The sequence below is a fragment of the Lissotriton vulgaris genome, chromosome 2_1 (assembly GCF_964263255.1).
Source record: "Lissotriton vulgaris chromosome 2_1, aLisVul1.2, whole genome shotgun sequence".
In the NCBI taxonomy this organism is placed as follows: Eukaryota; Metazoa; Chordata; class Amphibia; order Caudata; family Salamandridae; genus Lissotriton; species Lissotriton vulgaris.
The window spans coordinates 477988418-478013789 of NC_141687.1; positions in this window are offsets into that span (position 1 = coordinate 477988418).

Genomic DNA, 25372 nt, shown 5'->3' on the forward strand with positions numbered 1-25372 from the left:
GGCAAGCCTTATGTCGACCTTGCAGGCGCGTCTACAGGGGAGTGTGAGGAGGAGTCCTTGGCGGAGCTTCTTGAGGGCCTGAGCCGGGGAGTATGGGAAGGCCGGATGAAGTTCAACCCTTTCAAAAGTCTCCGGGCTGGCAATGGACACCGGAACTTGCTACTCCTGGAGCGATCACGCAGCTTGTGACATCAACAATATCTTACTGGATGGCTCTGCCATCCTTCCCTTTTCTGGCCTCAGCAAAGTCCACGCAGCGGGAATCAATCGATGTGCCCATTCCACTCCCTTGCCCACTGACCCATTTTCATGACCAGGTGAAGCTCCTGTAGCTGATGCACCATACTCGCCATTTGCTCACCACCGCCCTCATGACAGGCAAAAACTGCATTCTGTGGCACTGGCGATTCACACAATTGCAGACCTATGATGAATGGCTTGCAGCCATGTACAGAGATGAGAACATATAATGTATGCCCTGTTGGCCAAATCCAACAGGTTTCTTCTCATATGGTCCCCCTTCCTGCAGGAGGACTGACCCTCACCCCTCTTCTCTGTTGCCCTGTACCTCCCCCTCCTTCCCACTCCCTTCCTCCCCTCCCTATCATCTTCCCATTGCTATACTGTACAATGGCACTGCCCGCTTTTACTACCCTTCAGTCCTCTGCTTCCGGCTCCTCTCCTTTTAGTCACCTCCATCCCTCCTTCCCTTCTCTTCTCTTTTCTTTCCTTTTCTTTCCTGTCTTTCTTTCACTTGTTTGGGAGGCGACTCTCCTCTCAACCCCATACCCTGGCTGCCACCATATGGCTAGTTCTGTTGACCTCTCCTCCTTGCATGTTAGTTATGATGGATAAGCGTGTATCACTGTCAACAATTGTATTTTTCTCGTGTGTCTGCAATGGATGTACATGACATTACTGCCGTGGTTTCCCTTGGAATGTTTCTGTCGAGATAACATATTATAGGGGGTATCATAATACATGAGGAAGGCCTGATGACTTTGTCAAGGTATCACCACATTAATAAAATAACTCATATGTGACAATAGGGCATCATCATGTTATTTAATGGAAACAACACTACCAGTCAAGTCAAGTCAAGTAAAACTTTATTCGGATACAATTTTGTGTCCATAAAAGTATACAGATGATTAAAAACATTGTTTAAAATCGTTAAAATATTCGGTACAAAATATAACACATGTAAAATACATTTGTAATAGAAAGAACCATAACCAATCAATCATTAGCAGCAAGAGTTCATTTTAAGAATAAAAACACATAAACAGGGACAGCAGCACACTTATAACACCATTAGTTTCTGTTACGACCCCGGAACACGGTCTGTCATTTTACATTTTACACAGGGTCATAGTTTGCGCGATATCTGACACACACTTTTAAAAAACGGGCTATTGGGACTATGTTATGCTCAATGTCCAAACATTGTAGGGCAAGAAGGGCCGGACGGCAATGTCGTAAGCCCATGAATTTCACCAAAGGGGTAATCCACCGCTTACGTGGAAATTCATAGTAGCTACAGAAAAAGAGTATGTGCAGTAACGATTGCACTGATTGCCCATCACATGGGCAACAGGACAAGGTACTAGACCAGTCTTTTATCTTAGGAAAAGTTAACAGCCGGTGGAAGGTATTAAACCGGAATCGCGTCAAAAGTTATTTGTCATAAGCATTGACGCTGGTTAGTAGATAAGGCTGAATCTCATGTGAGACTTGCACCGAGACTAGATGGAGATTTGTAGGTTTTAAGATCTCAGTTGCAGAACGAAGCTCACGAAGATGAAATAAACACGCATTTTTCAGTTTTTTACGTGAAACTTCAGTTATGGTCTCGGGTTTAGAAAGGCTGTTTCCATGTTTATATCTCTGAGAAAATTATAAACATATAGTAACCATGGGATATTTCTCCACCTTTCCAGTGTGAGGCAGTCAGAGATAAGTAAGCATGTCAATTTGCATTCTAAAGTTTCCCAAAGACGGTGCCATAAAAGAATTGGTTCGACAGCAATAAGATCGATAATATAATCCTGACCCAACTCCATATGACAACCGAAAGTTGGGGAGCTTTTTGGGGCTGCCAGGAGATACCGCAGAAAACCATTTTCTACTTTTTGGATACAATCCGAGTTTACATGCCCCCATACCCCTGCCCCGTACATTGCCACTGGGCAGCACTTAGCCCTGTAAATCTGGATAAGTTCCCGCGAGGGGCGCTGACCCAGTTTTTGGGCAAATGTGACCAAGGCTGTTGTAGCTGTAAGGAACCCCATCTTTCTGGCCAAAAGTGCTGGGCGCCAGGTAGAGGTGTTATCTATCTGGATACCTAAGTAGGGGTATGAGTTAACGCTTTCCAGGATGGTATTATTGATCTGAGCACCACCAGGATGTTTAATACGTTTCCCCAAATGCATGAGAAATGTTTTCTTCGTGTTTACATTTAAATCTAAACTTGCCATGAAAATGCTGTATCTGTCAAGAAGGAGTTGGAGTTGGCGAGGGGTTCTGGCCATGATGACCGCGTCATCCGCATAGAGCAATGCGGGTATTGGACGGTGGCCTATCATAGGAAGGTCCTTGCTACCTTCAAGCATTGCAACCTCCAATCCATTTGTGTAAAGATTAAAAAGGAAGGGTGCCAGAACGCACCCTTGTCTGACACTCTCAGCTACTGGGAAGGAAGTTGTTAGTTCTCCTCCCGTACCGTACCGTACTTTGGCTGTGGCCCCCGTATAAAGCTCTTGAATAAAGTATACCAGGGGAGGATTTACCCCCATGGACAAGAGAAGTCTCCAGAGTTTGCTGTGGGAGACTCAATCAAAAGCCGCCGAGAGATTGACGTAAGCTAGATGCAGCCTCCCCTTTTTTGCCTCAAATTGCAGGTCAGAGATCACTTGGTTACACTCGGCCCAGTCTTGGAGTCTTTTAAGAAGAAGCCGACCCATAACCTTGCCTGTAGAGTCCAGGAGGGAAATAGAACGATAACAGGCAGGGTTATTGCGGTCGCCTTTTTTAAAAATTGGAAGCAGAATGGATTTTGTCCAAGACTCGGGGGGCCGATTTTAGTGGCTGCTTTGAAGACCTTTGTAAGGATGGGGGACCATAACTCTAGATTGTTTTTAAATATGTCGACGGGAACACCGTCGGGACCTGGAGCTTTGCCACACTTGGAGGCTTGTAATGCGTTAAGTACCTCTTCAAGATCAAAATTAAGCTTAAAAGAAGTAGTTCTGCTTTGATAATTTTGGGGAACCAGTAGCTCCTGAATAGCTGTGGAGAACTGTGTTGGGGGATCCTCCGGGGTGCCAAAGATCTTTGAGAAATGGACAACCCAAGCAGCTTCACCCACTGCTACCTCTATCCGGGGGATTGTTTGTTGATCAGTTAAAAAAGGAGTTCTTACTATTTGCCAAAAGGTGGCTGAATCCTTAAGGGAACAACTACGGTGGAGTTTGCCCCATAGATCTTTCTTAATGTCCACTTTACAGGATTTAAGTTCTTGCTTATATAGCTTTCTTAACCTAGCAACTTCCCCCTTATCCCTATCGGTGCTAGTCAGGGCTTTCTTTAATAGAAGGTAAGCTTTCCTTGTAGCGGGGCTGAACCATCCCTTTTTTATTTGGTTGGGGCTCTTAATTTTGCGAAACAATTCTTTTTTATTTCGGTGGTGATGGCAAAAAAACCTGTCAATACCTGGGCAGGGTCCGACTGTGGATTTAGGCACATTTCAACAGATGGAAGAGCACGTTTCAGTACTGCAGAAGTGACCTTTTCGGGATCCACTTTATCCCATTTTATTGCGTACCCATTCAGTTTGTTTACTCTTAGTGACTCCTGTGGTAAGAGTGTTTGCTTGCTACATAATACAGGGTTATTTGGAATAGTGATAATAAGAGTATTGGGAAAATGATCACTACTAGCGTTGGTACCTGTTCGAAAGCTACATAATTGCTCTTTGATGGCTTGGGACACCAAGATGTAGTCAATCAAAGTAGATAGACCCCTGCCATTGAAAGTCGGGATAAAGGACACAGGTGGGGATACTAGCTCATTTGCAAAACTCATGTCTAAATTAAACATTGTTTCAGTAAGGAAGTTCCCTAATTTCGTGTGAGGGAAATGTGTTAAACTAAGGCCCGACTCATCAACAATACCACAATTGGTTGCCACCCCATCGTTACAAAGATTTATGTTAAAGTCCCCTCCCCAGACAATGCCTATAGTAGAGGTAGGATTTTTCAGCCGCTCCTCCATTAAAAACAGGGAAATATTTTCCAATACTGGTAGTACATCCTTTGGAGCAAGATTGTTATAGAAATTCACTATGTAAAACACATGTGTTTTATTTGGAGTTATTTTAAGGATCTGACCAGTCATAAGCATTCAAATATTCACATATCTACGTTATCAATAAAGAATTTGAATTCCAAACAAGATAAGTGTTTGAGTCTGTCTTTACCAGAGACCACATGATATAACCATAGGGTCAACCACAGGGGAGCCTTGCACTCTTGAGCTCATGGGCCTAACGATTCTGCTCATAGTGCTTTAAAAACACCAAAGCCCTTTCCTGGGGTCACGGGCATGAGACCCCAGGAGATGTAGGGTTAATTTGGGTAATATACTTCAGGGAACTTCTGCACATTTGAAGCCCTAACACCTACACATAACGTTGGTGCTACTCCTGCCTCTCCTTGGGGCATTACAAAAATGAAAAGCATGCAACTAAGCCCTCTCATGAGCTATTATTGGGCCCTGCAGCCTGGGCTCGTGTATACACAGTGAAAGGCTTGTACTGTTCTTTTGTTTTGAAGCTGCAGCCCTTTGTCACTCCCTCCCCCCAGTCCGTCTAACCATACGGACTCTGTCTCACCTGTTAACCACAAAGATATTACCCCACATCCACAGTTGACCGCATTTAGGGCAGTATTTTTGGACGAAGTAGGAGAGACTCTGGCCAAGATGAAAAGCAGCTCCCCCCGTGACCCCGCTCCCATTAGATTCCTGAAAACAGTGGCCCCTGCCATCGTGCCCACTATCACGGAGCTGATCAACATCTCGCTGACCCAAGGCTCTGTCCCTCCGACCTGGAAGAGTGCAGTAGTCAAAGCTCTTCTTAAGAAACCCCAACTGGACCCCACCGATCTGGCAAACTACAGGCCGATCTCGCTCCTCCCAGGCATCAGCAAAATGGCCGAGAAACTGGTCAATGTACAACTGTCCCAGTTCCTCGAATCCAACAACCTTCTGCGTCGGTCCCAAACTGGGTTTCGTCCCGGCCACGGCACGGACACCGCCCTCCTCGCCGTCATCGAGGAGGCAAGGTGCATTCTGGATTCAGGAGGGTCAGTGGCAGTGATCCTCCTGGACCTTAGTGCAGCCTTTGATACGGTGAACCACTGTGTTCTACTCCACCGGTTGGCCAAGGCAGGACTTGGGGGCTCTGCGCTCGCCTGGATAGACTCCTTTCTATTAGGCCGCTCGTTCCAGGTATGGGACGGCAACTCCCGATCAGCCCCTCTCCCCCTCTCCAGCGGAGTCCCCCAAGGGTCTTCGCTAAGTCCCACCTTGTTTAACGCGTATATGGCCCCTCTGGAGGATGTAGTCGCCCCATTCGGGATCAAGATAGTGAGCTACGCGGACGACACGCAATTGGTCGTCTCACTCTCACATCTTGACAACCACCCAGACAATCTGTTGCACTGCCTCCAGGAAATCCATCACTGGATGTGCAAGTCATCTCTTAAGCTCAACGGATCAAAAACAGAAGTCATGCTCTTGGGCAAGAAATGGACTACTATCCCTCCATCAGTTTGGCAAGATGTTTTCGGCGAGGTGCCCACCCCGAAGAAGGAAATCAAGACTTTGTGAGTCTGGCTTGAACCTGAGCTGTCCATGAAGACCCAGGCAGCCAAAACAGCAGGAACCTGCTTTGGACTCATGCGTTCCATCCGCAGGATCCTTCCTCTACTCCCTCTCCTATCAAGGAAACTCCTGGTTCAAGGTCTGATCCTTGCTCTGCTAGATTATAGCAACGCTGTTTATCTAGGAGCCCCCGAATCTACCCTGGCAAAACTTCAGCGCACCCAAAATGCGGCTGCCCGGCTCCTTATGAATCTTCCCTCCAGAGCCTCTGCCAGACCAGCGCTCAAGGCCCTACACTGGCTTCCAGTACGACAGAGGATTGAATTTAAGGCCTTGTGTACCGCCCACAAACTCCTCAACGGTCTAGGCCCTTCCATCTTGAGAGACATGGTCACCCCATACAAGGCTCCGAGACTCTTGCGCTCGGATAATGAGCGTCTGGCCAATGTCCCTAGATTCAGGAAGGTGCGCACTGGTGGTCGACGCTTCGCAGTAAAAGCCTCCTCAGGATGGAACTCGCTCCCCCGCTGCCTGCGGCTGGAACCCTGCCACCTTCTCTTTCGCAAAAAACTGAAAACTCTCCTTTTTCCTAAATAGTCCCTCTTCCTCCTCGGTCACTACTAGTTCTTATAACGCGGGGATGCCTCCGGGTCACCAGGCGCTCTACAAATCGTTAAATAAAATAAAATAAATAAATGTATTTTCTTTTTATTTTGGATGTCTCTGTCCTGCATGGGACACCCACATGGGGGGAGCCCTAAAGCCCATGTGATCCTGCTGGCTCATCGAATGCAACTCCTGTACTGGGTGGCAGCCAGTACTTACTTGCTCCTATTGTAGTGGGAACAACTCCTTTCCTGCTGTGGCCAGCAGTCGGGGGCTACACATCCTCCCCTGCCTGTGTTGGGAGAAGACAGGGATTGCAGAGTTCAATTTGAACCCTCTACCAGACATGGCCATGGGTGGGGGGGGGGGGCAGCAACACTCGCAGCCAGGTTGGTCTTTGTACCCCAGGAACTGGGGGCACCCATGGACTAGCGAGGATTCAACTGTGCGGTACTGCTGTTGTGTTTCTTTGTCCAAGTATCTGGGGAGATTGGCTCCCATGGGGCCAAAAAATAAGCACTGGGATGGAGACCCACACACACTCCCTCCCCAAAGGGGGAAATTAAAAAGAGCTGTGCCGACCCCCAGGCCTGGGCCCACCCGGGGTTACATTTCTAAAATATGGCGGAGCATGATGCGCTTGTTTTTCTTCTCCGAAAGGAAAATATTTAAACCTGAGTAACTATGGCCCATTTGGGCCAATTATGTTCCTCTTGGGCTCCCTTTGCTCCTGGTGAGTAGGTCATTGCCTCTGGACACCTGACCTGAAAAAGGACGCATGTTGCAGAGAGCTGGACTTTTTGTCTACTTTCACAAGTCTCCTTCTCTGCCAGACTCATGGTACTCCTCTCCTGCTGGCGAGGGCCTCTTGCACAGCCCTTCCACAATAAGCCAGCAGAACACCCTCCTGCCCACACTCTCCTGGTCATATTGCAGGGCACCTATGGGGGTAGGGGAGTCTAGGACTTTCCCTAGAAGAACCTTCCAGGGTCCCCAGCAAGTTATTTCCCCCAACTTGTCCTCCCGGGACATAATGGGGACAGTGCCACTTGAACTGGCGAGACTCATCCTAGTTTGTGAGATCAACTGAAGTAAAAATCCTTAGCTCATTCTTGCAGGGCATCAGGTGGCTTTCCTTTCCAGTTAGACATCCTTTCTTTCATTGTCACCTCCCATGTCCAGGGTTTTCTCAACTGTCTCTCCCTTGTGCAGGGTTTTTTAAAGTGGAGGGTGTTTTAGGGGCCAGTTCTTGACCAATCCTACGATTCGATGGCTCTTCATCCCTCCATACCCTAAAACTTAAAAGTTGAGCCTGTATTGTGTTGTCTCCAGGGGTCTGGTCCTCCTACTTTGCTCTAGTGGCCGTGTCTGTCCCAACCAATGTGAAGTCTGATGAGCTAGTTATCAGATGCAAATGTCCCCCACATCCTTCTTTTCACAGGAACTGAGTCAATCACTTATAATTGCTCCTTTTTGTACAAGGGTGGCTTTGTTGACTCTGATGGGGAGCAGAGTAATTCATTTGACCCAGGGGGCAAAGGTCTGGAATCTGATTATGAACTCAGCCAGAGAAATATGAAAACTCCTGAAGCCCCATAAGATGTGAATGTCTGTTAATAGGAACTGCAAATTAAAACTCTGCATGCCTGTATTACCGCAGTTTGTTACCTCACTGACCCTGTTTCCCTAAGTGGAGCAAAACTGTACTTTAGAGCTGATTTTGCCTTTCTGTATGTGTATTTTCACAGCACACTATGACTGTGAGGGTATTCTGATGCTGAGCAAGTGTGTGCCTAGCCCTGCCTACGGTAGATTCGTTCATTGAAAAGCTAGGCCTTACTCTTCTTGCAGAGTTTAACAAGAGAGGTGAAGCCTCTGATGTGGAGTCTGAGGCTGCTAGAGAAAACCTGTCCTCCTGAACTGATTCTGTGTACGAGTGGGGTGTGTTTAATAGGAGTCCTGAAGAGTGCTGGTGTCTGGGTGCTTGGTGGAAGGAAAGGCAACTGTTCCGGCAGGTAGAGCCTACAGTCAAAACACCACATATTTTCCAAAATCACTATAGACCTACAGTATGAATGCCACTGGTACTGTAAGGTCCACTGATATTATAAGCCTAACCCAAGGTCAGCACTAATACTTGTAGCGACCCTACTGTTACAGGCTACTTGTTCACAATTACCATGTTCCACATGTATGTAGTTTCACATTCACAGCTCACACGTGTGCACACACATGTACACATGTCTTCACGTTTATGCAGTCCAGTGCCCTTACCTTAGCTGCCCCGCAGCAGGCTTATATTGAAAGACTAAACAGACCATGAGCCAGTCCACCTCAGTACACATCACAATTTTATCAGTCACCCGTCATTATTAGCACCAGCTTATGCTTTCTCTCACCCCCGAACAATCGCAATGCCTCTTTACGTTTTGAAAATAAATGTTTAAGTACGTAATAAACATATACCCAACAAATAGGAGCTGCCAAGTTTCCAGCCAGAGTGCCGCGCAGATGGGCAATCTAACACATCCTCTCGCTGTCAACTCCTTGCCATGTGAACAGGAATCATTTTTATTAACCATTAAGGAAGAAGGCTCTCTTTTATTTCAAAATGTAAAGCATGTGGAGATGTGCGATGTAGAGCCCAAGAGGCAGGCATCATAAAACTGCCTGGCCTCCCCCCTCAGCCCCGCCTGTTCTCCTTAAAAGCCCTCTGCTGTAAACCCAGGTTTCCGGTTTTACATCATAACATAATGCTCGGTGTTAATGCTTCAAATTTTGAAGTAGGGTTTTATGCAGAACAATTAAAGAACATTAATTGTCGACCCGGTGTAAAACTAGGCCCAGTCTGAGCGTCCACCTTTGCCTTTTTATGAGGCGTACTTCATATTTTACAATTATTTTCACGTTTATGACATTTCTGCCGCATTCGGAGGTTAGCGGGGGTTGAGGTGCCGCAGCCGCTGAGAATATCAGTAATATTGATGCTTTAGACAGTTTTGTTGCTGATCTGTTGTTCCCGGCCTGCGCCGTTCTGTGTAGTGCAGCTTTTCCTCCCAGTGTTTATGGCTCTTGATTTGCATAAGTACTAAATAACATCGCCTTTCTCACCGATAAGGTCAGGACGCAGCTATTCCGAGGGAGAAGGGATAACTAGAACAGGTCACCTGAAGGGCAGGCTCAGATTTTGATCATCCAGGTACAGACGGCGTTTCTAGCTGCGCACTTTCTGTTTTTTTTCTATACAGGCTGTTATTAATTGCTTCTACTTATCATCATGAAAGCATTTCCCCCGCGAGCCTTTACTTACCAGTCTTCCTAGTCCCTGGTGCTAGTCTTTAGTGAATTTTATTGCATCGTGTGGGCGTATTCACAATATCGAGAGTAATTATTTACTATAGACAATGCACCCCATGTGACCCGAAAGTGTTGGTTTTAGTGGTATTGAAGGGCAATGCCAAGCCAGTTATGTGTACTCTATAAATGGCCTATATTGTTAATAGAAACTAAGAAATTTGGTAAAGCATGAATAAGAGGTTTTTGGCAGCGTGCATTTTAAATTGAATTATTTGAAGACAGACTCAGATGTGATTATTAATCAAAAGGATGCAAAGTGAATCGAATTAATTGCTAAGGATCCCACCATTTGGTCAGCATGAGAAGCCAGGACAGAACTCAGTTTTCCCAATCGCACAGTGAGCCCAGATTTACAAAGACTGTCTGTCAGTTAACATTGCTTAGAAAAGTGATAGGTTTGTATTTATAACCCAATGAAAGTCATGATTTGTGTTGGATTGTAATAAAATGAATGCAAAACTGTGCGTTGTGCTGCATTGCATCACTTGGCATCAAGGCGGTGTTCCATGCGTGGTGCATGGACAATCCATGCAGCCACCTATGTGCTTTGATGCAAATTCCTATTGTTAGAAATGGGGGTCTCTAGTTGACAATGGCTTGCACCTTTGTCCAAATATGGACCCTTGCTGCTAGTCAGGGAAAGGAGGATACACTCCTAAAATAACCCCTGCTCACCCCCTTGGTAGCTTGGCAGGAGCAGACAGGCTTATCTCTGAGGCAGTGTGTAAAGCATTTGTGAGCACAACACCACACCAGTTAAAAAAAAGGTATTCTTTACTAGGCTTAACAAGAGACCAAACAACAAAAATCCACAATATGATATCAAGAATATGAATTTAAAATGGTAGAAAATAGCTTAGTTCAATGTAGATGGTAAATGCAACAATTTACTCTCAAAGTACCATGGATGCGTAATGCAAAACAAACAAAAGGGTCGCAGGAAAGGTGATGTGTTGGTTCCTTGCTTCGGGGAGGTGATGCGTCGGTTCCTAACTGCAGCGCAGGGGAAGTGATGTGTTGGTTCCTTACCAGAGAGGAGGTGATTTGTCTGTTTCTTACTGTGTTCCGATTGCGATGCGACAAGATGGCGCTGCGATGCGACGATCCAGTGTGATGCGACAAAATGGCGTCTTTGATGCGATGTGACAACTTTGATGCGATGCATGCACGCTTGACGGCGAAATTAATAAATTTTGTAGCTGCGACAGGACCTGCGACACGCTTCTCGGGTGATGCGCTGGCAACCTCTGCGGTGGCGGCACGCTTCTCTGGTGATGCGACCCGCTTTCTCAGCGATGCAACAGCAAACACCTGCGACGGCAACATGCTTCTTCGGTGATGCGACGGCAACTGCTGCAGCGGCAACACGCTTTTTCCTCTTATGTCATGCTTCCAGCTCCAAGCGACATGCAGTCTCCAGAGGACCCAAAACAACAGCAGGCACCTGACTGAAGGTAGAATTCCCAGCAAGGAAATTCAGGGGGAGCTGGGGGTGAAGTCTTTGTGTCCCTGAGACTTCAAAACAGGAGGCAAGCTCAACTTCAAACCCTGGAGATTTTCCTCAAGATAGTAAAAGTACACACAAAGTTCCTTTTCTCCTTTCCTTGGCAATAAGTAACCACTGCAGGCCAACCCCAAATAGCAAGCATCACAGGGGTAGTCTTATCCTTCAGCTTCCTTGGTTTCTCTTCCTGGCAAAGGTTTGTCTTAATTACCAGAAGTGATCTAAAGTTCTGGGGTCTGGCCCCCAATATTTATACTGCAAAATTATTTGTTCTCTGGAGGCAGAGAGTGTCAAACCTAGTCAAAATCCTGTTCTATCCTCCTGGGTACAGCTTCCTGGCCGGAGGTGGAAACAGCATTGTTTGAGAGCAGACATGGCCCAGGTAGCTGAAAGGAAATCTTCGTATGTATGTATGTATGTATGTATGTATGTATGTATGTATGTATGTTCTTATATAGCGCTCGATTTTACCCTTGGGCATCTCGGCGCTTGCCTTGGGAACCCGTCCAGGTTTTTCCCTGTGAGATCACCCGTGCTGGGCATCCCCAAGGTGAAAGCCAGGCATCCCGCCGCCGGGGGGCCGTTGTGGAGGTTAAGCAAGCTTGTTTCCCAGAGCTGCATAGTGTGAACTTGTGCTTAGATTGGGCACCGTAGCGAGAATTACAATTGGGTTCAGGACCCTGCCGCGTCGGGAATCGAACCCTGGTCCCGGGCCTGACCTCAGCTTCAGGGTATGCCTCCTCTAACCAGTGAGCCACACTTCTCTCTATTGTATGAGGGCTCAGGTCAGTAAAAGGAAATCTCTTCCCCTCTACTCTCTATTCAATGACAGTTCTATTCAGCCCACCCCTGACTCATCAGACTGCTGGAGCCAAGGCCCTCCGCAGCCCCCTGTCACTCACAAACCAGACATGGAATGCACAAACCCAGCAGAGGCATACTGGATGGTAAGGCAAGAAAATACATACTTTCTAAAAGTGGTATTTTCAAACAAAGAATGTAAAAATCACCCTCACTAAAAGATGCATCTTAACATTCTGAGTTCAGACATACTAAACCTTGTTCCCTGGGTCAGTTAGGATTATAAGATGTTATAATCAAACTGCCCATTCTGGCCTATGGGAACAGGTAGCCTTGCAATAGTGAAAAAGGAAATTGGCTGTAATTCACTATCAGGACATGCCACACACATAAGGCCATGTCCTACCTTTTACATACAATGCGCCCTTCCCACAGGAGTACCTTGGGCCTACCTTAGGGGTGACTAATATGTAGAAAAGGGAAGGTGTAGGGACTGGCAAGTGGGTGCACTTGCCAAGTCGACATGGCATTCCATGATGTTTGTATGGTCAGACAGTCTAACCCACCCTCCACACACAAGTGAGAGGGCGAGGCAGAAGTCAGATTTATCATTTCACCTCCAGGTTCCAAGAGGTCCTTACGCTGAACCAGAGGCAGGCTCTGGTTTGAGCTAGGCTCACGCCTTCAGTGTCTGGCCCAACTCTACTTCCCACTGGCATAAATCCCCATGAGTCTGAACCTGTAATCGTTGTCACTGGCAAAAGGGAGAGGTGAGGCTTACTTTGTTTCCCGCATTCCCATGCAAAGCATATGTTTCGTCACTGAAGGCAGGACAACACCGGCTCCCTATGCTAAATTAATGCTAATGAGCAGGTGATGTAAGAGCATATATCACCTACATTTGGAGTAATTCCGGGCTGGTCTTGAATTCATATTATAAGTGGTATATTCGGGGTTAATAATGGGACTACTCACGACGCACTGTGGTTCGGTGTGTTCCCGGAGATCCTATTGATCTTTGGGTGTGGTGCAAAACCTCTCCCTTTGTGGGTACTACAATAGCCTCCTTTTGACAGATAACGTCTCCACAGAGCTGCAGGTGGTAATGAGCAAGCACATGGAAAAATGGTCTGCTATGACTTTGTTCCACAACTACTGCCCTTATGAAGAGGGATTCATTGTCCTCACTGCCAGGACTTCACAGGCAGGTAGAAAAAATTCGACCTGCCATGGAGAAGGCCTTGATGTCAATTGTGTAAGCCGTGAGAGAGGAACAATGAGGCAGTTCGCAGGTTCAACAAAACGGATAGAGACATTGTTTAGTCAGTAGATATTTGCCAAAGTATTACATTCACATAAGGAGTCTACTCGCTTATTTCTATTGCCTTCTTAGAAAAATGAAACTGAGGTATGATTTTCGTTGTAAATAGCAGCATATTCGTATAAGAGAAGAGCTCAATAAGCCCTCATGGTTTTATTCCTTGTATATGCGAGTATGAATGAGGTGAGTAAGACACACGGACATCTTTTTAATTAATTATTGGTGAAACTAAATGTCATTCTGCATCAAAGGTTAAGGCAATTACTGACACTCATCTGCAGGGTGTGTACAAGTGGCAGGCACCAGACTAGTGCAAAATGTGCGCATACATCTCTAAAAATCAGATAAGTATTTTTCCTTTGCATTAAGCATCAATTTTGGAATGAACACTGTAAGTATTTGGAATAATAATTGGGGTGGCTAACTACCCACCTCTAGGAATATTCACAAGCTTTGCCAGAGTGAACCTTTAAAGTCACTTAACCCCTTCGATGCTGGTGACGGAACCATTCCGTCATCAGTCACGGTTGAGCTGTGCTGATGACGGAATGGTTCCGTCATGACCACACCCTGTTCATAAAAGAGCAGCACAGCAGGAAAATTCCTGTAGCAGCGATGTGGTTAATAAGCCTGAACTCAACCCCCTTGTAATTATAACACAGAGCAGGCAGGCTTAATTTAGGGCAATGTGTGAAGAATTTATGCAGCACCAAAACAGTAATAAAACCTATAAGTCACCCCTCTAGCAGGCCTTAACAATCCTGAAGACAGGGTGCTTGGTTCTAAGTAATAGGGTGCCCCTACATGAGCAGGACACCCCTGAAGCCTACGGAGACCCTGGTTGTCAGTGAAGCAGCCATATACTAAATAGAGAGGTATCACATGACGGCACAATGACCATCCCGAAAACAGCTGCAATGACTCCTATCATGTTTGGTTTAGTATCAAACATGTTGGAATCATACCCCCACACCGCAAATGGTGTGGAAGGTATGATTCCAAGCACCAGGAGAGCCCTCTGTTTGGATCTCAGTGTTACCGGTACCAGCCTTGTAATTATAATTGTAATTGTAAGCTGGATTTATATAGCGCACTGTCACCCACTGGGTATCCTGGCGCTGCGAGTTACCAAGATGTTAATGTGCCAAAAACGGCTATCCCCTAGTCTAGAAAACGGGCAAAGAAAGAAGAGGGAGAAGGAAAGATATCTGAAGAAATCAATATCACAGACAATGTCTTTATGGTTACTCCTCTCTAGGGAACAACCAAGTTTTCAGCTTCTTCCTAAATTGAAGCAAATCCTGAATTTGTCTGATATTGGCGGGAGGGCATTCCATAGCCGCGAGGCTTCAGAGCTGAAAGTTCTGCCACCTGTCCTAGATATTTTGAACCGCGTGGTGTTTACCAGATTTGTTGTTGCTGAGCGGCGGTTTCTTGAGGGAGCATACCGCAAGAATTTTCTCTAAAGTGGTTTAGGTTCCATCCCATGAGCTGCTCTAAAGACAATTCAAAGAGATTTAAATTGTATTCTCTGATGAATCTGCAGCCAATGGAGATCCCACAGAGTTAGAGAAGTAGAGGACCTCCGCTGCATGTTTAGAGCTAGTTTTGCTGCTATCGTCTGGATTCTTTGTTACTTCCGTATCAATACATTGGGTGCTTCCAGACACAGAGAGTTACAGTAATCCAACCTGCTCAAGATTGCTCACCTCATCACTTGTGTCCTGGTGGGAACTGGTAATAGTGGGAGGATCTTCCCCAAGGCTCTCATCAGGAGGAAGCATGTGCCAACTACTTTGTTGATTTGTGAGTTCAGCTGAAGGTTATTGTCCATTAATACCCCCGGATTACGCACTGTTTTGGCTGGAATTAGTGATTTGTCTGAAGGGGTAAGCCGGAAGTCAGTAGGTAGAGGGCGGGCTATTTTATTTGTGGTGTAGTACACAATTTCTGTTTTGTCTCCGTTGAATTGTAGATAATTATTTCTGAACCAGTTTGTAGTGCTTTGCATCCACTTGTGGAATTTCTCCATGGTGACTTCCCGATTCCCCTCTAGTGAGAACACAAGTTGCGTGTCGTCTGCATAATTTATTATTTCAATGCCAAAGGATTTAATTATAGGGATATGTGGGAGCAGATATGTATTAAATTGAATCAGGCGTATTGCTGACCCCTGCGGCACCCCTTGTTGAACAGCCCATTTTGTGGATATAAAAGGAAGAAAAGTCACTGCCAGCTGCCTACCCGTCAGATAGGACTGAAGCCATTTTAGTGCCTGATTCTTGATTTTTATATTCATGAGTCTTTCCAGCAAAATACCATGGTTCACCGTATCGAATGCGGCTGACATATCCAGTAGCACCAGTACAACGAATTACCATTATCAGCACGTATTCTCAGGTCGTCAAGGACTGTAACTAAGGCCTTTACTGTTCCATGCTCAGGGCGTAATCCAAATTGAACCTCATCTAGCAGATGGTTTTCTTCTAAGAAGAGAGAGATGGATTTACTAACTGCTCGCTCCAGAATTTTTACTGGATAGGGTAGCAGTGAGATGGGCCTATAGTTGGACGGAAAAAGATGGTCAAGTGAAGGTTCCTTAAGCAACTGAGTCACCATTGCCTGCTTCAAGACTTCAGGTACCTCTCCCTTATCCAACGGCTGGCAACAGATTTGATACAGCCACTGGAAGAGTTCTCAGTTGAATTCTTTCCATATTCTCGAGTAAGGGGATCCAGCGGTGAGCCAGAGGTAACACTCAAAGCTAGTTTATAGAACATTTCCTCAGAGGGAATTTGAAAGTATTCCAGTGTAGCTCATCGATGTATGTCTATTGCCTCCTCCTGTTTCTCCAACAGCAATGTTGTGACTGGCATATTTCCATCACAGGTGATTGATGATTGGTTTAATTTAAGCCCATCAATAATTATATGAATCTTTTCATCAAAATAAACTTCAAGATCATCACAGAGCTTTTGTGTCATTGTGATCTTACTGTTTGCACAGGCAGGATTAAATATGGCCTTCACATATTAAAAACAGTTTTACCGCTGTTAGGAGCCTGCAGAATAATTTTAGCATAGTATTCAGCATTTGACTTAATAATTGCTGCTTTATATAGGACCATTTGTGTTTTCAAGTTTTTTTATCTGTTTCATCATACCACCACCTTCATTTTCTTTCTGCCTTCTGGTCCCGGACAGCCCAAAGTGGTTGCTGCGGCCCTGCGACACATTTCTGCCCTCATGCTGCTGAGCCAAGCTCGAGCAGGGGGAAGGCAGAACAATAGGCATCCTGTCACAGAGAGGTGTGACCACCTCCCAGACAGGATTTAGTGTATTAGGGCTGGGTGGATGTGCTTGCCAGCGCCTGAAAGTCTGCATTCTTTTTTCTGCAGATCTCTTGCCTCTTTCTGCATCTCTATTTTCTATTTCTGCACTTCTCTTGCCTCTATCTGCACCCCTGTTCCCTCTTTCTACACCTTTCCTGACTGTTTCTGCACCTCTCTTGCCTCTTTCTGTACATCTGTTGCCTCTTTCTGTAATTCTCTTGCTCTGTCTGCACCCTTCGCGCCTCTTTCAGCACCTCTGTTACTTTTTTCTACACTTCTTTTCCTTCTTTCTGTACCCCTCCTGACTCTTTCTTTACCTCTCTTGTATCTGTGTGTACCCCTCCTACCTTTTCCTGCACCCCTTTTGCCTCATTTTGCACCTCTGTTGGTTCTTTCTGCACTGCTCTTGCTTATTTCTGCACCTTACATGCCTCTTTCTGGACTTCTCTTGCTTATTTCTATATATCTGTTGCTTCTTGCAGCAAATCTCTTGCCTCTTGCTGCACTTCTCTTCCTTCTTTCTGCACCAATCCTGCCTCTTTCTATACCTCTATTGCCTCTTTGTGCACCTCTCCTACCTCTTTCTGCACCTCTCTTGCCTCTGTTTTGTAACTCTGTTGGTTTTTTCTGCACTGCTCTTGCTTCTTTCGGGACCTCACTTGCCTCTTTGTGTACTTCTCTTGCCTATTTCTGCACCTTTTTTGTGTCTTTCTGCACCTCTGTTGCCTCTTTCTGCAACCCACTTCCCTCTCTGTGCAACTCTCTTGCCTCTTTCTGCACCTCTCCTCCCTCTTTCTGCACTACTCCTCCCTCTCTCTTCGGGTACCTCTGTTACTTCTTTCTGCATACCTCTTGCCTCTTTGAGCACCTCTTTTGCTTCTTTCAGCACTTCTATTGACTCTTTCTACATCTCTCATGCTTCTTTCTGCACCTCAGTTGCATCTTACAACACATCTGTTGCTTTTTTCTGCAGATCTCTTGCCTCTTTCTGTACCTCACTTACCACTTTCAGCACCTCTGTTGCTCTTTTCTGTAGATCTCTTGCCTCTTTCTGCATCCCTTTTGTCTCTTTCTGTACCTCTGTTGCCTCTGTCTACACTTCTCTTGCTCTTCCTTTACCTTTTGCCCCTCTTTCAGCCCCTCTGTTGGTTCTTTCGGCACTTCTCTTGCTTCTTTCTACACCTCTGTTGCTTTTTTTCAGCAATTCGCTTGCCTCTTTCTGCACTTCTCTTCCTTCTTTCTGCACCCCTCTTGCCTCTTTTTGCACCTTTCTTGGTTCATTCTGTAGGTCTCATGTCTCTTTTCGCTTCTGTGTTGCTTTTTTCTGCACTGCTCTTGCTTCTTCTGCACCCCTCTTGCCTTTTTGCGCACCCCTCTTTTCTCTTTCTGCAACCCTCTTGCCGCTTTCTGCACCCCTGTTTCCTCTTTCTGCACCTTTTCTGCCTGTTTCTGCACCTCTCTTGCCTCTTTATGTACCTCTGTTGCTTCTTTTCTGTACTTCTCTTTCTTCTTTCTGCACCCCTCCTGCCTCTTTCTGTACCTTTCTTGCCTCTGTGTACACCTCTCCTACCTTTTTTCTGCACCCCTCTTGCCAATTTTTGCACCACTGCTGGTACTTTCTGTGCTGCTCTTGTGGAAATTCACAAAATTGATGTACATAAGCGGCGTTCATTTGTCTTTTTCCATTCCCCTCCCTACGCATCACGAATGTCGTGAGACGTTGACCACATCACTCCGACAGTAAAGGCCCATGCCCGCATGTACCTGACAGCCATTTTAGGCACCATGGCCTCTTTGCCCGCTCATTGAAATCCCCGGCTTCCCTCCTGCGTGCATTTGAACACCCCCCCACTCCCAAATGACCCTCTCCCTCCGCGCACCCTGGCTGCCCTTCCCTCACATGCACAGGTCCGCATGACCCTGTCCTTGGGAGTCACGGCCGCGCCTGACCAACACCTCCTTTCCTTTCATGAAAACCCCTCTGTTGGTAAACCCTCCCTCCGCGATTGACTGTCCACACATGTCCGAGGCCATCACCTAAGCCGGGAGATACTGTTTACTGCCCCTTATTGTATGGAGTCACTCCTCTTCAAAGGACCCACTATTGATCCTGGCCTCCCCACCCCCTGGGGTACGATCAGGCGCACACATCCTAAGAATCAGCGGAACACTCAGCTGCGTGATTGCCCCCTCCTCTTATCGGCAGTTCAAGGGCCTCTATTGTGGATACATGTGGGGTAGGATTGACACGAGGATTACGGGGATGTCTTTTCCTTGTTTCACAATGTCGTGATTGTAATAAGGAGTGTTTTGTAAGGTATAAAAGACGATGTCTCAGAGCACTTGTTAGAGCACCTCCCGAAAGACACTGTGTTTCGTGTCCGAAATGACAGGCTCTCCTCATGAGTAATAAATCCTGTTCTTGTGATTCCTGTTTCCAGCGCCCGTCTCTTCATTTGGTAACTATTCAGAATGGGAACTAAGAGCCGTCTTGCGCCAGCCGCTCGGGCATCGATAGTAATCTGGGCTCACTTTCCACAATTGGCATCCCAACGCGGGGTCCATCAGTAACATAAGGTCCAGTAAGAGAGATCCAGACGATGAGGTGAACATCTAAATGATCGGAGTATACCTGCCTTGAGAGGGCCCTCGTCCGGCTGCCGATTGAATGAACTTCACCGATTCTGAACGGACCTCTCTCGAGTGACCTATTGTCCTGACTGGAATCCCACAGGAATGCTGCACAGAGTAAGAGAACGATCGGGCGCTGGAGGGGGAAGACGAAGAACTATCCGCATGGTCCGGTCCGGGTAAGATTAAGTAGGGCGTTTTTACGCCTGATTGGTAGGATGGTATAATCCATCTGATTGATTGATTGATTGTATTGGAATCGGTATTTAAATACTGATATTGTTGTTATTGGTTCATTTAGCTTTGGTTGCTACTTGAAATATTGGTTCTCTTCTTGAGAACAAGACATTCTCTGTTTGCAAACAGCGGCGAATAGCAACGTTCGTCTCTCTTTGCAGATGGAGAAGGGTAGGTAATGCCCCTTTATGATTCGTCATGCCTACCTTTCTCCCCACTGATTGTTTGTTATCGATTTTTATCGATTGCTGCTCTTTGAGATATTCTCTGTCTGCAAACAAGAGGAATAGGAATATTCCGTCTCCCTTTGCAAGCAGAGAAGGGTAGGTAATGCCCCTTTAAGATTCGTCATGCCTACCTTTCTCCCCACTAATTGTTTGATATCGATTAATAATCGATTGTTGCTCTTTGAGATCTTCCCTGTCCACAAACAGAGACGAATAGGAATATTCTGTCTCCCTTTGCAGATAGCGAAGGGCAGGTAATGCAGACGTTTGTCCCCGTTGTAATCCGTCATGCCTGTTTTTCTCCCCACTGATTGATTGATTGACTGGACATTGTTGTCCAAGGAATTGTTTGTTTGAGGTATTTTCTGTTTGCAAACAACGTGGAATAGAAATATTCTGTCTAGTCTTTGCAAGTAGTAAAGGGTAGGTTATGCCCCTTTATGATTCGTCAGGCCTACCCACTCCCCACTGATTGACTATTTATTGGGGGTAGCTCACCTGGTCCGCCCAGGAGGCTCCCTAATGGAGGGACATATGCTCCCCACTCATTGACCATTTATTGGAGGTAGGCCATCTGGTCCGTCCAGGAGGCTACCCTAATGATTGGAGGTACATCATTTGGTCCGTCCAGGATGATACCCTAATGAAGGGACATGTGTTCCCCACTGATTGATAATCTAGTTCCACTTCGGACCATTTATTGGAGGGAACTCATCTGGTCCGTCCAGGAGTACCCCTAATGAAAAGGACATATAAAAATATGAAGTGATCACCGTACCCTGTTAACAGAAACTTTAGCTTGAAACACGCTAAAGAAAGGAAGGAAAAATAAAAGAAATCGGGCTAAGTCAGTAACCCCCTGATGAGCTTTCGACTTCACTAAAAATAAGAAACATTAGGAATAGTTCGTAATAAGAAATATAAAATGGCGAAAGCTTGACAGCAAGACAGCCACGAGGTAGCTAGGCTCCGCTGCCTATTCCTGCTCCAAACATGTCTGCCTCATCGCCCACCACGCCCAAAATAACGGTAACATGAAATAGATACAAATCAATAGATACCTACCCCCATTCCGGAAGCTCCCGAAGTGCAACAGGTCCGCGGTTACGCCCATCCGGAAGGCGAGGCCTTGATGCGTGCAGAGCAGGGCTCAGCTGGCCGCCATCGGAAGGGGAGACCGTGGGGCGGACGGCCCGAAGGTTGTTACGGTCTCCCCATTCCCTTCTTTCCTTCTGCCCTGCGGGCCACGGGGGGGGGATGTCTTGCCTCAGCCTCCGACCCCCCCCCCTCTCTATCGCCTGCTCCGGCCGTCAGAAAAACAAAACCGGAGCCGAGGTTGGCAGCGCCCGGCGGCGATAACACAAGACAGTTGCAGGTAGCCCCTTCAGCGGCAACACTTGAGTTGCAGGTAGTCCCGCCACATGACAGGGGGGGGATGTCTTGCTGCCTCCGACCCCGCCCCCCCATCTTCATTGCCTGGCACGGCCATACCAAAGCGCTGGAGCCGAAGAACGGCGCGGGGTCGCTGGAAGGGGGAGGCGGCGCGAACGAGCCTCCCCCACCTCCCTCCAGGTGGAGGCTTCCAGCGACACCCCAACGCTCCTGCTTGAAGAGGGTCCATATAAAAAAGCGGGTTTTTTTTGCCCGGGACGGGCACACGCCCTGTGCTCCTCAACCTTGAAGATTCTAAAAGAGCCGGGGGGGCCGACCTCTCCACGGGGCGCCCCCCTGCCCCCTGTCCTCCGATGGAGCTACTCCTGCCGGCGCCAGCCGCAGTTTGGAAATGACTAAAATCCTGCAAAGATACAGATTTGTTCAGTTCCGGTGGAACACCAGAATGACCCGATAGGAAAGATTGTTGCCTCCCTCCCCACTTTTGACTGATGGTCCATATTGCTAGTCTGTTACCCTATTGCGAAAAACTTTTTGAACTGCCAAAAGAGGTTCTGGTCCAACCACGAGTCAGTGGAGGCATTCTGACTATACTGGGACCTGCCTGACCTCGCCCAAAATGGCGCCGATACAAAATGAAACTTTCAAACTCCTTGTTGCACCCTGATTGCTCTACCTTGATGCTCCGAGATATGTATGCAGTTTTGGACAATGAAAGTAGATAAGATGGATATTGGTTATGTGCTTGGAAAAGAAAGCGATATAAGATGGATATTGATTATGTGTTGGAAGCAATGAATTGGTATGAAATAAGCACTGATTGAGCATTTGGACAATGAATTGATAAACGTTAGGTCTTGAGTAAATAGTTGGACAATGAGGTAATATTATTGAAAGCTTGAATTCTTGACACGCATTATACTCGCCCCTTAAGAAAGTTCGATATGATTTTATTGCACTGCTGCACTTTATGAAATGAATGGTCACCGACTTCGTTCCTCTTATGCACGGTTCCAGTCTGCTCCGTGGCCGGCCCACTGGGTTGTAGGCCCGTATTTGTGCGCCAACATTTTTTTTAATTAAAAGTTTATTGAAAAGGAAAGTATAATTTAGCGATTGCATTAATAAGTCTCGAATGTGTTACTACTGTCTCCAACATACGCGAAAAATAAGCAGCCTCATTAAGGTTGAAGGGTAAAAAGGCCCGATACTTAGCAGCTGCATTATGTGTCACAGGCAGCCGGAAAAGTGTTTTAGACGCCCTTAAGCGATACCAAAGAAATGCCACTTGACCACCACCTTTGCTCATGACCTAAAAGGCCACGATCAAGTGATTCATGTAAGATACGCAGACCATCGACGATTATCTATCCAACACTACTGGTCCCTCTGGGCTTAAACGCCGAGATGGTAAAGAATGCACCCCGTGGAAGATAGGTCGAGTATGTGGTAGGTAAAAACATTTTCGGATTTATGCGCGTTGATGTGTTCTGAATGCTGCCCCCACCCCTTCTTTCTCCCCCCTTCTGCAGGTTGCACCGGAACATCGGCTGAAGTATGGAGGAGGGATGATCGAACGACCGACTAAAGGGGAAGGAGGGGATCTGAGCATAGTACTTATGCTAACGAGTTTTGAAAGACGTAGACTTAGATATGACTGTTCCTCCTTAGAACATAGCGACTGGGAGGATGGACTGACATAGAAACTTGACGGGTTAGTACTGTATGACGGAATTTGACTCGAACTAGCACGCTAGATAGTGCAACTATGACGTTTAACTAGATAGGGAAAGGACAAGGAAAAGTCCCGGGGTAAAGTTTACCTAGGCACCACCCGTCTGGGAAAGTAGGAATGTTGTTGATGTTCAAAATGTACCACCTCCTTCTCGCACTCTTATAGATATAGCCAAGCTGTCCGACTGCTCTCCCGATCAATACCCTCCGTTGCCTCAGCCTGGAGAACTTCTCACCAAAAGAAGAGACTCAAAAGTGATTTAGGATCCAACCGTGGGCAATAGCCCGACCAGGTTAATTTCTGACCGGCTGACCGAGGTGTAAGTATTAGCCATCGAGAACGCTCGAAAAGATAGCAAGCAAGAGGAAAAAGGAGGAAAAAGGTAAAAAGAGCTCAGCCCGTAGATAAATAAGATATTAAAGATACGCAGCATGCAAAAAGAGATTTTCTTCTTTGGCCAATAACTGTTCTATGTTTTGTCGTAAATATCTTTGTATGTAATACATGTACTGTCTTCCTTCATCTGAGTTTGTGCGTATGTACTGTATGGGTTTATGTCTCCCCTCTGTTCGCGTCTCTTTGTTACCTGACCCTTGCTGTTCTGTGTTGTGAGCGCACTAAATGACCTATTTTCGTACACGTCTCTCTTTCTCTTTCTCTCTCTCTCTCCCCCTCTATCTATCTCTCTCTCTCTCTCTCTCTCTCTACATGTCATACGTGTACCGAATGGCTCGTTTAGATTGCGGACGACTCTCACTCTCTACGAGAGTCCCCCTGTTCCATCTTCCTTTTTGTGGTAAAATTGTGCCCCGCTGGCACCAGTCTGATTGGATACTTATTGAACACGAAGGTGTTCAACGAAATTGACAGAAACTAAAACGATTGTAACTTGCCATATTACTACCTCTCCTTTCTGCAAAATGAATGAACTCGAATTGGCTGAGAAAGAAAGGACAGGTAAGACGACTAAGGTCCCCTAATCTGGCCTTTTATGGGGGAACTATATGTCAATGGCACCCTATTTTTCAGTTCGTTAGAGACAAGCGCCAATGTCCAGATTGACCCCCAATGCCCAGATTGCCCCACCCCTTTGCACCCAAGCGCGAATGTCCGAAGCGTCCCCGCCCCACTTGATTGACCCCAGCTGCTGTCCCCGATATATAACCAATGACCATGAGTAACTGTCGCTCCTCGAGAAAAACCTGTTTAACCCTGTCTTTCGATGGTTGCACCCCCGCTCTGTTTGAAAGAGTTAGCCAGCTCTAAAGGGAAATGTAAGACTGTTAAGGCTCAGGTTAGAAGGACGAGTCTCCCCTGAATGTTGCCCATTTTGGAGTTTTTTTTTGTGAAATACGCAAGTGATAGGAGTCTGACCTCTGTCCATATGTGTCATGAATGAACGCCGATTAGACTTGGTGCGAACACAGTAGAAATACCCACATACTTACTTCATGGTAATAGACTTCTGACTATGACCAATGAGCATAACACCCAGGTGTTAGGATTGCGAGTGGAATTCAAATGTAAAAATCTCTTCTCCTGTCAGTTCTCTAAAACTTGTTTTTACCCATTCAAAGATATACGATCACCGGAGGAGAAGGGTCGGACGTGACGCACAGCCTGGCTTCAGATCATGAGACACATGCGACCTCGACCAAAGGTGGAGCCGCAGCGCAACAAGATACGGGACGAGGCAGCACTCTCAAACGCGGTAAAGGAAAGGATGAAGGGCTGTCCTGAAGCTCTCTGTCCGCTAACCCACGTGTGCCTGAAGCCTCCGTCCCCCTTTTAAAGCCCGATTGATGGGCCTGCTTGCTTGTTATCCTTTGCTCCTTTGGTCCCTTTGGTGTGTCCCAGGAAATCTGACCCCACTCCGCTCTCTCTCCCATCGACTATTGAACCACACACCCTTTTTTCCACGTGACTTTTTGCCGAAAAGAAAAACAGCATTCAGGTGGAAATGGGGTTATGGCCCGGAAATATAGGTGCCGAGCATAAGGCACCACTAAAAGGATTGGTTAGGGAACAGGACTGTGGTATAACAGCAGAGGACAGACCGCACCTTGCCACGCGAAAGGTTAAATCCGAGCTGGACCTATAGCTCCACCGCCGGTGCTCAACAGCGCCAACGAAAGGACACGGACTAGAGCCTACCAGTGATGGCTCACTGCTAAAAAGACACTGTGACGAAGAGATCTTGTGTATTGGACTGAATTCCGCCCTCAACTACTTGGTCAAAATGTTCATTGGTCACATTTTTTAAGAAAGTCAGAAGCATTTATGCTATGTAGTACGTTTGAACGTTTAGGAACCCAACAAATGCAATTTCCTATGTGCTGCATTCTGC